Source organism: Syzygium oleosum, unplaced genomic scaffold, assembly GCF_021117445.2.
Source record: "Syzygium oleosum isolate NSW1041296 unplaced genomic scaffold, Sole_v2.1 Sole_v2.05, whole genome shotgun sequence".
NCBI lineage: Eukaryota > Viridiplantae > Streptophyta > Magnoliopsida > Myrtales > Myrtaceae > Syzygium > Syzygium oleosum.
The window spans coordinates 9,032,493-9,045,655 of record NW_026607489.1 but is presented as its reverse complement, the minus strand read 5'-3'; positions in this window follow the sequence as shown (position 1 = coordinate 9,045,655).

Genomic DNA, 13,163 nt, shown 5'->3' with positions numbered 1-13,163 from the left:
GAATGGAACAAAATATATCAGAGTTTCTGCAGCTTCAATGAAACTATCTTCACCAGGCTTGATGTATATGTATATATCGGAGTTTCTGCAGCTTGCCTGGTTTAGCCCGGTAATCCTCGCGTGTCCACTTTGCAAGCCAGAGTCTAGATAGAAATCGAGCCTCACATTTCGTGTGCATGTCTATGTGATTGCCATGGTCCAATCAGGTGAAGTAAGTCTTCTGAACTCTCCTTCTTGCAATTTACTTAGTTATTGCAATTTTAGGGTCGGTCCATGATAGGTTTAGGTCGGTTATAAATTTGAAAGTAATAATCATCGAGTCCCTTGAAAATAGAAAAAAAAAGAGAAAGAAAGCTTTTTAGAGAATTTATTTTCAATTTATGTCTTTATTTTCCTAGATGTGTCATAGGTGATTATTTTCCTAAGAGGTCTGCCGTCGTCTTTTACAAAAAAAGGAGAAAAATGGCGTGGTGAAGAAAAAAAAAAGGGGTTTCAGAGAATTTGTTTTCAATTCATAGTTTCTAGGGAGTCTCAATTTTTGTTTTCCTAGTTTTATGATTAGGGATTTTGGTGCTTCTATTTCTCAAGTTGTATCTAGGGTGTTATTTATATTTCTCTGCCTAAATCACTTTTTCATAAAGTCTCGTTCATATACGAATATTTTCATGAATAAAAAAAAAACTAGAAGCGTGTCATGGACCGACCTTGTTTTGACCATGTGCTTATTTGCTTCATTTCTCTTGAATTAGGTGACTACGGATCATCCACAATCATCGATCCGTCGCGCAAGCCTCGCCAAGAGGCGACCCCGCCGAGTTCCTTTGTTGTTGCTTGTCCGCCACCGTGAGCTCACCGCCTGGCACAAACCGCAGCTCCGTCTACCACTTGCCGTTCTCGCGGTGACTACGGCTTCTCTGCATAAACGCCGTCCGTGTCTTTGTTTCTCGGAGCCCCGTATGTCGGCCAGGCGCCAAATCGACATGCCCCTAGCTGTCAGCCACTGCGAGGAAGTTGATACTCGAGCTAAGTGATTATGGATCGTCGAGCACCGGCCGTTCCCGCCTGGCCACAAGCGGAAACAAGTGATCGGGGTGAAGTGCTGAACCGCCTTGCTAATATCGAGGACCTAAAGCAGGCCTCTATCATTCTCGGACAACTCTCGAGGCAAGTGGTGCATCTGTCAGACTGCTTGAAACAACTCACCATGACCCGTCCCCTTCCTCAAAGGCCAAGGGTGATGATTCAAATGAAGCCCTTCAGCACCGACCTGAATGACAAAGCAGTTGTACCTAGCAGTACTATTGAGTCCCTTGATCCTATGGAGTTAAGCACCCTGCGTCCAAAGTTCATGAAGCACGAACAAGGTAATCGGGGTCTACCCGTCCCAACATCACGCCCCCAGCAAAGCAAGGCACAATTACTCCCTGGGTGTCAAAACAACCCACTGAGACACCCGTTCTCTGATCTATGACGGGATGCTAGGAGGCAATTCACACTTCTCCTTGCACCCCTGTCTAAAGTCTTGCTTGCTCTCCGAAAGAAGGGTTTGCTCTCCACTCAGTCGAAGCGGCCTAATCCTGAACGTTTTTATAATTGCGATCCCTCCAAAAAGTGTGACTATCACCTGGGAGAAGTCGGTATTCCACTGATGATTGCTATGTTCTAAAGCACGAGGTCCAAGATCTCTTAGATGCTGGGGCATTCACATTCTGCGCTTCGTGGCTCTGTCAAGGCTGAGACGATCTTCTCGTAATTCCAAACATCCGCACCACATTCCCACGCCTTGCAAGGATGATGCATGAAGAAAAGGAGGTGATAAACACTTTGGGGCAATCAAGCAGCAAGTTCGACTATTATGTGAAATATTCGACTCCCCTGAGTTTCTATATTGACCAGCGTGATATTGTCCCCGATGGATGGGGAGGTATGGATGATCCAACGCCTCTAGTGACAAAGGATTCTGATGATGCCATGGAGGGAGTTACTGTCTTGTTCGATGATTTCTTTATTGGAGCTATTAAGGAAGGATCGTTTGGGGAAATGGGTGCAAGCCCATAGGAGTAACACCTTTACTTTTTTTGCATACTCCCATGCGTAGGAAGTTTTACTGCTTTTTAGGACTTGCTGATTTATAGCTTTCTAGGATTTGCTTGCATTAATTTCGTTTCTAGGATTCGATTGTCGCAATTTCCATTCCAATAAATGTAATTCATTTGACTCTATTAAATGAAATTACAAGTTATTTTCATTTTGAGGGCATGTTGAGGTACACCAAACCAGTCCGATGATGATATCCAATAGTAAAAAAATATATACATTATCCAAGGAGAATTTTGAGGCCTAGGCTTCCTCATCCTTCCTCGTGTTAAATTTAAAAAAAAAATTCAAAAAATCATAAAAGAAAAACTTCCAAAAAAACGTGTCATTGAGCCCTGTTTGTTTCTTTAAATCATCCACTTTATGTTTCAGGGATAATCTTATGGCATGCAAGGGTATGGGAACGGTCGAATCTAGTGAATTATGTGCGGTTGATGACAATCTCGATGATCCCGATGATTTTGAGGATTCCTCATATATTCGGCATGATCTAGAACGACATGAAAGGCCCAAAGTTCTTATGTGAGACTAAACTGTCACTATTAACTTGGGTGATGCGGAGGAACCCAAAGAAGTGAAGATAGGGGCAGCCATTCCTATAGATGAAGCAAAATGCTTGGTCCAACTACTGAAGGATTATTAGGATGTCTTTGCCTGGTAGTATGCCGATATGCAGGGTTTAGACCCTTCTATTATGGAGCATAGTCTACCTACTAATCTGGGCATGCCGCCCAAGAAACAGAGGATGCGGAGAACCAAGCCTGAACTTTCGAAGAAAATAGAGGAGGAAGTCACGAAGCTCTTGAAAGTGGGATTTATTGAAGTTACCCGATACCCCAGCTGGGTGGCCAACATCGTGCCGGTCATGAAGAAGGATGGTCGAGTTCGGGTTTGCATTGACTACCACAACTTGAACAAAGCCAGCCTTAAAAACAACTTTCGTTGCCACACATAGACATTCTGGTGGACAATACTGCTGAATTCGAGCTGTTTTCCTTCATGGATGGTTTCTCGGGTTATAATTAGATAAAAATGAAAGATAGTGATAAAGAGAAAACAACGTTCATTATACCTTGGAGCACATTCCACTATAAGGTCATACCCTTCAGCCTTAAAAATGCCGGAGCAACATATCAACGGGTGATGGTGATGCTTTTCCATGACATGATGCATAAGGAAATCGATGTCTATGTCAATGACATGATCGTCAAATCTCGACCTGGAGAGAGTCACATCGATGCCTTGAAGAATTGTTTGAGAGACTCCGTGAGTTCATGCTCCGCCTTAACCCGACAAAGTGCGTATTCGGAGCAACCTCGGGCAAACTACTCGGGTTCATAGGAAGTAGTAAGGGCATTGAAGTCGACCCCTCCAAAGTGAAGGCTATATGTGAGTCGCAACCCCTATCGACCATGAAAGAAGTACGAAGCCTCTTGGGTAGGTTGAACTACATAGCCTGCTTCATCTCTCAGCAGTCCGAAACTGCTAAGCCATTCTTCAAACTTCTAAATAAGAACGCTCAAGTAGAATGAGACGATGATTGTCGAAAAGCATTTAACAAGCTGAAGCAGTATTTGATGGAACCACCAGTGCTAGTCCCACCAATTCCGGGGTAGCCTTTGATCCTTTACCTCACAATTCATAGTGATTCTCTGGGTGCGATGCTAGCCCAGAAAGGGCCTGAGGATGGGAAGGAGTGAGCCATTTATTACTTGAGTAAGAAGTTCACCGTCTTAGAGTTGAACTATCCTGAAGCTGAAAAGACTTGTGCTACATTAATGTGGGTGCTTCACAAGCTGCGATAATATGCGTTGCATCACTAGACGTTTCTTGTAACCGAGAACGATCCCATCAAGTATTTACTTGATCAACCGGCCTTGGTAGGAAAGTTAGCCAAGTGGCAGATTTTAATATCAGAGTTTGATGTCCAGACGAACCCACAGAAGTCAGTTAAAGGCCGAGTAATTGCTGATGTACTGGTCGAAAATCCTAGGGTCCTAGACAATGATAGATACTCTCCAGAAGATCACATTTTGGTGATAAAGGAAGACACATGGACCATGTTTTTCGATGTAACTGTGAACTTGTCCGGTTCTGGCACTGGGGCAGTCTTAGTATCTCCAGATGGACAACACTATCCAGTAGCCGCAAAATTGATGTTCCAATGCACCAACAACATAGCCGAGTATGAAGCTTGCATCCTCGAACTCCAAGTGGCAGTCGGAATGGGGATAACCAAATTGAAGGTATATAGTGATTCTGCCCTAACATCCTCCAAACTGTGGGGGAGTGGAAAACGAGAGATGCCAAACTAGTGCCATACCACGAATACTTCGAAAAAATTATGGAGGAATTCGAGGACATCTCCTTTGAGTACTTGTCGAGGTCTTGCAATCAGTTTGCTGAAGCACTAGCTACCTTATCATCCATGCTGCAAGTAACTGGTGGATTGGAAGTAAAACCTCTAAAGATCGAAGTCCTGACAAAATCGGCCTACTGTATGGTTGTGATCGAAGAACCTGACGGAAAGCCGTGCTATTACGATATCATGAGATACACCCAGAGACAACAATTTCTTGAAGGAAGCACCCCGGCCGACAGGAAGTACATAATGAGAATGGTTTCAAAATTTTTTGTAGTGGTGAAAAGCTATATAAAAGATCCCATGATTCAGTCTTGCTGAGGTGTGTGGGCGCGGCTGAAGCCACCAGAATTATGCAAGAAGTACACGAAGGAGTATGTGGTCAGCACATGAATGGCCACATGTTAGCCAAGAAGATCATAAGGTTAGGCTACTACTGGCTTAGCCTCGAAAGTGACTGCATCCAACATGTTCAGAGATGTCATCATTGTCATGTTCAAGGGGATAAAATAAATGTCTCCCTGACGGAACTACACTAGTTGTCCGAGCCATGGCCCTTTTCAATGTGGGGCATCGATGTGATTGGTCCAATTAATCCCAAGGCGACAAATGGACATCGATTTATCTTGGTCGTGATTGATTATTTCTCCAAGTGGATTGAAACGATGTCTTATGTGAACGTCACTGCACGGAATGTTGTAAGATTCATCAGGCAAGACATAGTCGCTCGTTATGGCGTCCCTGAGGCTATTGTCACTGACAATGGGACAAATTTGAACAACAAGGTCATGGATCAGTTGTTCAATGAGTTCAAGATTCGGCACCTGAATTCATCTCCCTATCATCCACAAAAGAATGGAGCAGTTGAAGTCGCTAACAAGAACATCAACAAGATCTTGGCCAAAATGGTCGAAAACTATTGTGACTAGCATGAAAGGTTGCCCTTCGCACTTTTGGCGTATCAGACCTCAATCCGAACCTATGTCGGGGCAACCCCTTTTTCCTTAGTGTATGGTATGGAAGCAGTCCTACCCGTGGAAGTAGAGATCCCTTCCCTGCGAGTCTTGTCCCAGGTGGAGTTATCTGAGGCAAAATGGATGCGACAAAGGCGCGAGCAGTTAAACCTAATTGATGAGAAGCCACTGAAAGCCATTTGCCATGGTCAAACCTATCAGCAGAGGATAGCCAGGTCCTTCAACCGAAAGGTGCGTCCAAGACACTTCGAGATAAATGATCTAGTCCTGAGGAAAGTGCTACTGGTCTTTCCTGTTCCCGAGGGCAAATTCGCCTCAAATTACAACGGTCTATATGTGGTTAAAAATATGCTTCCCAGAGGTGCCCTGATTCTTGCAGAAATGGACGGTCGTGAGTTTTCCACTCCTGTTAATTATGATGCTGTGAAGATGTATTATCCCTGATAGAATCTAACATTTTGCAGCAAAAGTTTTCAAGTGTTTGGTTTTTATATTTTGAGTTGCAAACATTTCACTGATGAATAAATGGTTTCAATCAATTTCAAGTCGATATGTGTGCATTGACTTTACATTCTGCATGATTATTTTGTCAATCTGCATCATCGATTTTGAAAAGGGGAATCTGCTTGAACAATCTAATAACTCATGTGGAACGGTATGAATGTGTTGAATGAGGTACATCGGGATGATAGAAGGCAAAACATGCCCCATACACAGTCCTATACACTAATCCTCAGTGAGTTGAGTGGAAAAATCCCATGTCCTCAAGGTTAAGGGTTATCTCGCAAAATGTACGGAACCGAAATGACAAGAGGCATTTCATTTCTCTATCTCAAACACTATAGGTTGCCCATTGTTTTGCCACTTTGAACCTTAGAGAAGCTCTTTCAAAATTACCCCTGTCAAGAACCACCTCACATCGGGGCAAACCGGAGGTAAGTCAGCATCATAAGGCGAGAAATGGATAGAGATTGTCTTGTTCTCACTTGTATCAATCTTCAAGTGTTGCTTTTTTAGATGAATGCCTACGAAGCTCAAGTACCTTAGGATGACGAAGAGCATTTCTTTCTCTATCCTATACACATTTTATCCTTTGCTAAGCCCAATTGTGCCTGCAAATTCATTTCTTAAACCCAGTTGGTGATCATCCCCCACATTGGGGCATGGTAAGAGCTATCACCGTCCAAGCAGCATATCCAAAGCGTCGATAGAAGACAGAGATCCCTGAGAGTCTAATTGTTGAGTTGAAGTGTAATTGGCTAATGCATGCATTGTAGACAGTGTGTCAAAAGTCAAAAAAAAAAAACTAATGGGCATGAAAAAGCATTGTGCTTGGTAAAAGCAAAGCCAATGCCCATAGATGTGAAAGTCAAAAAGGGGAAGGAAAAAGAGTTGAAAAAATGAAAAATAAAATAGGGGGCATGAAAAAGCAATGTGCATGGTAAAAGCAAGGCCGACGCCCAACAGAAAATAGGTGTGTTAGAATTGTCTCCAGTGGGTAGACATAGTTCTACAAGTTTTAAGAAGTGGTGGAGTCAAGGCCAACAGAGTATCTACCGAGAAGACAATTCCTGGCGAAGAAAAGGACTGGTGACAACGTCGAGATGATCACCAACCTTTACTTATTCATACACCATTTTGAGCTTAATGATCCTTTCGCTGCTCAAACTCGTGAACCTAGCTTGCGCTACACCCCTTACAAGTCTCTTCAGATTATGGCACTTGAACCGGCGTGGGAATTTGGATGCTTATAAGCTTAGCTCGAAGAAGTGCGAGCAAGTCCATTTCTATCTTATTTTGTAGGGTTCTTGACTTGTAAATCCAGATATGATCGTGGAGAATCGTTCTTTCAATAGCCATGACTCGAAGAGTCCTCTTTGCAAAGCCATTGACTAAGCCCACGTTACGGTCCTAACAAAGACCTCTCATATTGGTAAGGTCGTACCGCTTGCGAGAATACTCGGACCTTTGTTGACATGATGATGGTAAGATGGAGTAATTCTCCTAAAATAGTTGCTTTTCAATGAGAGTGAGAGAAAGTTCTTTCAGACTGAAAGTCTCTCATTCGACATGTTCAAGACACCCACTTGTAAGTTGGGATTGTCTTGTCATGATTCTCCCCAATGAAATTTAGTAATGCTGATTTGACAAAATCGTCATGCATGAAAACCAGTTGAATTTATAGTGCATGAGTATATGTGTTCTTGATTGCCCATGTATGCATATTACATGTTGCCTATAGCGGTGTCTAGCAGGAGACACGCCCTCAAGAGTCGGAGATATCATTAGGTAAGTATATCTCTACCCATTTTCGATGCCTGCGACTATCCAGGTATCCCTAACCTGTTTGAGCAATCGTCAGGCCCCCATATTTGATCATTTTGTTGCAGTCTTTAGACGCCTCTGACGATATCCAGGCGTCTATTGATCAATCCTTTTCATGTACCTTTGATGATATCCAGGTGCTTTGTCAAGGAACTCCTGAGCATTCAGGCTGGCCCCATTGCTCACCCAATTGTTAAATACCTCTGATGATATCCAGGTATTTATCGATCAAGTCCTTTCAAATATCTCATATGATAACCAGATATTTCGTTAGGCACACCTTTCAAACAATTTGGAAAGTTCCTTTCAGAACAGCTCTGTCGATACCCAGGTGTTTAGCAGTGGACTTTTTCCGAATACCTCCGACGATATCCAGGTATTTCGTTAAAAGTTGGAACGAATTCCATCTTGTTAAACTGCTTTTCGGGTACCTCAGACGATAACTAGGTACTTCGTCAAGCCCCATTTCTAGCAATTTGGAGAAAGCCCCGCATTAGGCACCTCTGACGATATCTAGGTTCCTAATGGATAATGTTTTTCAAGTACTTCTGACGATATCCAGGTATTTCGATAAAAGGTGGGATAAATTCCATTTTGCTAGATTATCACTGGACTCCTTAGACGATATTCAAGCATTCAGCGGAAGGTCCGTTTCAAGTATCTCAGACGGTATCCAGATATTCGAAGTAGTCTTCCATTCTTTGATCTCTAGATACCTTAGACAATATTCAGACGTCTATTGATCAAGCCTTTTTAGGTACCTCTGATGATATCTAGGTGCTTTGTCAAGGAACCCCTAAGCATTCAGGCTAGCCTCATTGCTCACCCAATTGTTAAATACCTCTAACGATATCTAGGTATTTATCGATCAAGTCCTTTCAAATATCTCAGATGATAACAAGATATTTCGTTAGGCACATCTTTCAAACAATTTGGAAAGTTCCTTTCAGAACACCTCTAACGATATCCAGATGTTTAGCAGTTGACTTTTTCCGAATACCATTGGCGATATCCAGGTATTTCATTAAAAGTTGGAACGAGTTTCATTTTGTTAAATCGCTTTTCGATACCTCAGACAATAACTAGGTACTCCGTTAAGCCCTCCTTCCTAGCAATTTGGAGAAAGCGCTGCATTAGGCACCTCTGACGATATCCAGGTTTCTAATGGATAATTTTCTCGAGTACCTCTGACGAAATCCAAGTATTTCGATAAAAGATGGGATAAATTCCATTTCGCTACCCTTACCAAAAAAAAAATTCCATTTCGCTACATTATCACTGGACGCCTTAGACGATATCCAGCCGTTCAACGGGATGTCCGTTTCGAGTATCTCAAACGATATCCAGATATTCGAAGTAGTCTTTCATTTTTTGATCTCTAGATACCTCATACGATATCCACGTGTCTACTTATCACCATATTTTATTACCTCAGACCATATCCAGGTAATTCGAACTTTCTTCGTGTGCCTTGACTAAATTGCAGGTCACCGAAACCTATCAGCGTTCATTAGGCAATACCTTTGGGATAGAGCCCAGATATTTGCCAAACAACTTCAAGAACCAGAGCCATGCCACGAGCTACTCCACCGTTGCAGTCAGGTAAGTAACTCCAGGTATGTTTTATTCATGTCAGCCTACATCATGACATATTGCATTCCAAAAGGGGACTAATATTCCAACCAAAAATAACATTCATTGAATTGACATGATCAAAATTTAGGCATCATTTAGTCTTTGAATGCAACTTCTGTGAGTTCACCGTGAAAGAGGTGCAGCTGTTGACACCGAAATTTTGGTTAACCACTTAGTGATTAATTACATGGAAAATTAGCGATTAAATTTTAACCCCTAAACAAAAATATTAAAATGGCATAGCATATAATTTAGGTTCATATAGGGTAATTGCATTCCACATTGGACTGGCGGTGGCGAATAAGTTGAAAATCCATCCCGTAAACCAAGTTCGGGCACCGAATCAAACTCGGCTCACTCAGGGGATAGGGGCCGAAAATCACAAGCCTAAAAGGGCTTGGTCATTTTAATTTGAGCTTAAATCAGCCCATTAAGTTTAATTAAAGAAAAGCTCAAATTAATTTAGCCCATTTGAAATTAAAATAAAATTAAATGATAAAGCCTAAGCCAAAGCTCATTAGGTCTTAAAAGCCCGGTCAATTAACCTAGGTATGCGATATAAATATGTTGTTATGCCTCATAATTTGGGGGGACTCTCACAATTTTCAAGACACACAATTTATGAGAGCACGAGAGATACACGTGAGGGAATAGCGAGAGTAAGATCAAGGAGTGAGAGAGCGCCGCTGCGTCGCCTTGCGCCTGCATTGCCTTGCACCTGCGCTGCCGCTGCCGCTGCCCGTCGTGACGCCTGCTGCCCCTGGCGAACCGACGCTGCCACTGTCCTACATGCTCAACGCCGAACCTGACAACGTTGCTAATCTTCGAGCTTCAAGCCGCGACGAGCTCAAATGCAACGTTGCTTGTTGCGACCCCACCGTGCCAAGCCCCATCGACACCATTGACGTCGCTGCTTGCTCGATCCAGCAGTCCCTTATTGTCGTCGGTGACCGAGACTCTCCGCGAGCTTGTCTTCGCCGAACCAATTGCGCGTGGCCGTCCCAGAGATCCCTAGACGTTGTGTCCGGAGGTTATTGCTAAAATAGAAAAAGAAAGAATTTTTGTATGTGTGCAGGTGTCATTCGTGACTAAAGAAGTCCCGGAAGAGTGCGCTTGCATTATTCACGGAGAAGAAGAACGCAAGTGGTATAAATTCTGATGCGGTGATTAGATGTAAATGTGCTCTGTGGGTGAAGCGGAGTACTTGCGATTGAAAAGCTTTCTAGCTTCATCGTGGTCCGAGACCGACAACCTCAGTGAACTCCTATGGCAACTTGTCTTCTCGCGGGCCCAACAGCCGCGACACACTCAATTGAACCACCCAGCTGGTCACACCCATCCGTGGCACCACCACCGCGAGCTACCGGTCCCAAACCGTGAATCGTCGTGTGAGCCGTCAACGACCGAGAGTCCCTTGGCCGTACTGTTATGTCCTCATTGAGTTGTCATCACCATCGACCACCACCCCTGTCGCATCCCGTGACCCGCAACCTCGATCCGAGTCGGATTCAAACTTGGAAGTTATCCGTAAATTAGGTAAGAACATTATCCGATATTGTTTCAAGTATTTGATTGCCTAATTTGATTGGTTTAGATATCTTCGGTGGATTAGTTAATATTTTTGAATGATGCGTGATATATCCGCAAGATGTTAAAATACCCAAAGTTAGGAATTTCCTAACTAAACAACGTACCTAGACGACTATCTGATCTCAACCATGAGATACGATACTCGGCGGTACGGAAAATCTTTATTCTATCTATAACCATTTAGATACGATAATATATTTTATTTTGTTTTGTTTTTAAATTCAAACGAATAGCCTTCCATTAATACCCATAACCATATGAATATGATCGTTGGTTTATATCATTTGATGAAACAAATCTTGCGGATTGCATGGATTGATTTCGACCGTGGTGGTTACCTGTTTGTTTGATTTTGTTTCCTTTAAAATAAAATCCAAAGTTAAAGTTTGAATTGTTTTCTTAGAAGATAATGTTGCATTTTTAGAATAGATTTTTGATAGATAACTTTGCATGCTTAGAGTAAATTTTTATTTGCTTTCCTTGAATAGTTTCGGGAAAATTGTCAAATCAGTCCTAAACCTATTGTACGGCGGCCAATTCAGTCCTAAACCTTTCTAATTCTTGCCAATTCAATCATTCCGGCCAATTTTGGCCGGTCGGTGCTGACGTGGCCGCCGGCCGGCGCCGGCCGTCCGGCCAACGCTGACGTGGCAATTTTTTATTATTTTTTTAAATCTTTTTAAATCTTTTTTTTTTCTTTTTTTTTTCTGATTTCTTCCTCTGGCCGGTCCGGCGACCGGCGGCCGGCCAGAGGGGAGGACCGGCGAGGTCGACCTCGCCGGCCTCGCCGCTGCTGAGGCGAGGCCGACCTCGCCGTCGCCTGGTTCGCGACGGCGAGGTCGAGCCTCGCCCAGATCTGGCGAGGCTCGACCTCGCCGTCACGACCCGGGCGTCGGCGAGGTCGACCTCGCCGCTGTTGGGCCTCGCCTCGCCCAAGAGCGGCGAGGCCGACCTCGCCGACGCCTGGGTCGCGACGGCGAGGTCGGCCTCGCCGCGCCGGGCCTCGCCTCGCCTAGCGGCGGCGAGGCCGACCTCGCCGTCGCCTAGTCGCGACGGCGAGGTTGAGCCTCGCGGATCGGCGAGGCTCGACCTCGCCGTCGCGAACTGGTGTGCGCAGGTCGGCCTCGCCGCCGGGCCTCGCCTCGTCGGCTGGTTCGCGACGGCGAGGTCGCCTCGCCGCCTTGGGCCTCGCCTCACCGTCGCCCTGGTTTGCAACGGCGAGGCCGACCTCGCCCGGATCTGCGAGGCTCGACCTCGCCGTCGCGACCCAAGGCGTCGGCGAGGTCGGCCTCGCCGCCGCTAGGCGAGGCGAGGCCCAGCAGCGGCGAGGCCGACCTCGCCGTCGCCCGGGTCGCGACGGCGAGGTCGAGCCTCGCCGATCCGGGCGAGGTCGGCCTCGCCGTCGCGAACCAAGCGACGGCAAGGCGAGGCCCGGCAGTGGCGAGACCGACGGCGTCGCCGTCGCCTGGTTCGCGACGGCGAGGTCGAGCCTCGCCCGGATCTGGCGAGGCTCGACCTCGCCGTCGCGACCCAGCGACGGCGAGGTCGGCCTCGCCGCTCGGGCCTCGCCTCGCCGCGGCGGCGAGGTCGAGCCTCGCCGGATCCGGGCGAGGCTCGACCTCGCCGTCGCGAACCAGGGCGATAGCGAGGTCGGCCTCGCCGCTGCCGGGTCTCGCCTCGCCGTCGCCGGTTCGCGACGGCGAGGCCGACCTCGCCCGGATCCGGCGAGGCTCGACCTCGCCGTCGCGACCCGGGCGTCGGCGAGGTCGGCCTCGCCGCTGTTGGGCGAGGCGAGGCCCAGCAGCGGCGAGGCCCAGCAGCGGCGAGGTCGAGTCTCGCTAGATCTGGGCGAGGTCGACCTCGCCGTCGCGAACTAGGCGACGGCGAGGCGAGGCCTAGCAGCGGCGAGGCCGACCTCGCCGTCACGAACCAGGGAGACGGCGAGGTCGGCCTCGCCTCAGCAGCGGCGAGGCCGGCGAGGTCGACCTTGTCGGCCCTCCCCTCTGGCCGGTCCGGCGGCCGGCCAGAGGAAGAAATCAGAAAAAAAAGAAAAAAAAAGATTAAAAAATTGAAAAAAATAATAAAAAATTGCCACGTTAGCGTTGGCCGGACGGCCGGCGCCGGACGGCGGCCACGTCAGCGCCGGCCGGCCAAAATTGACTGGAAGGACTGAATTGGCA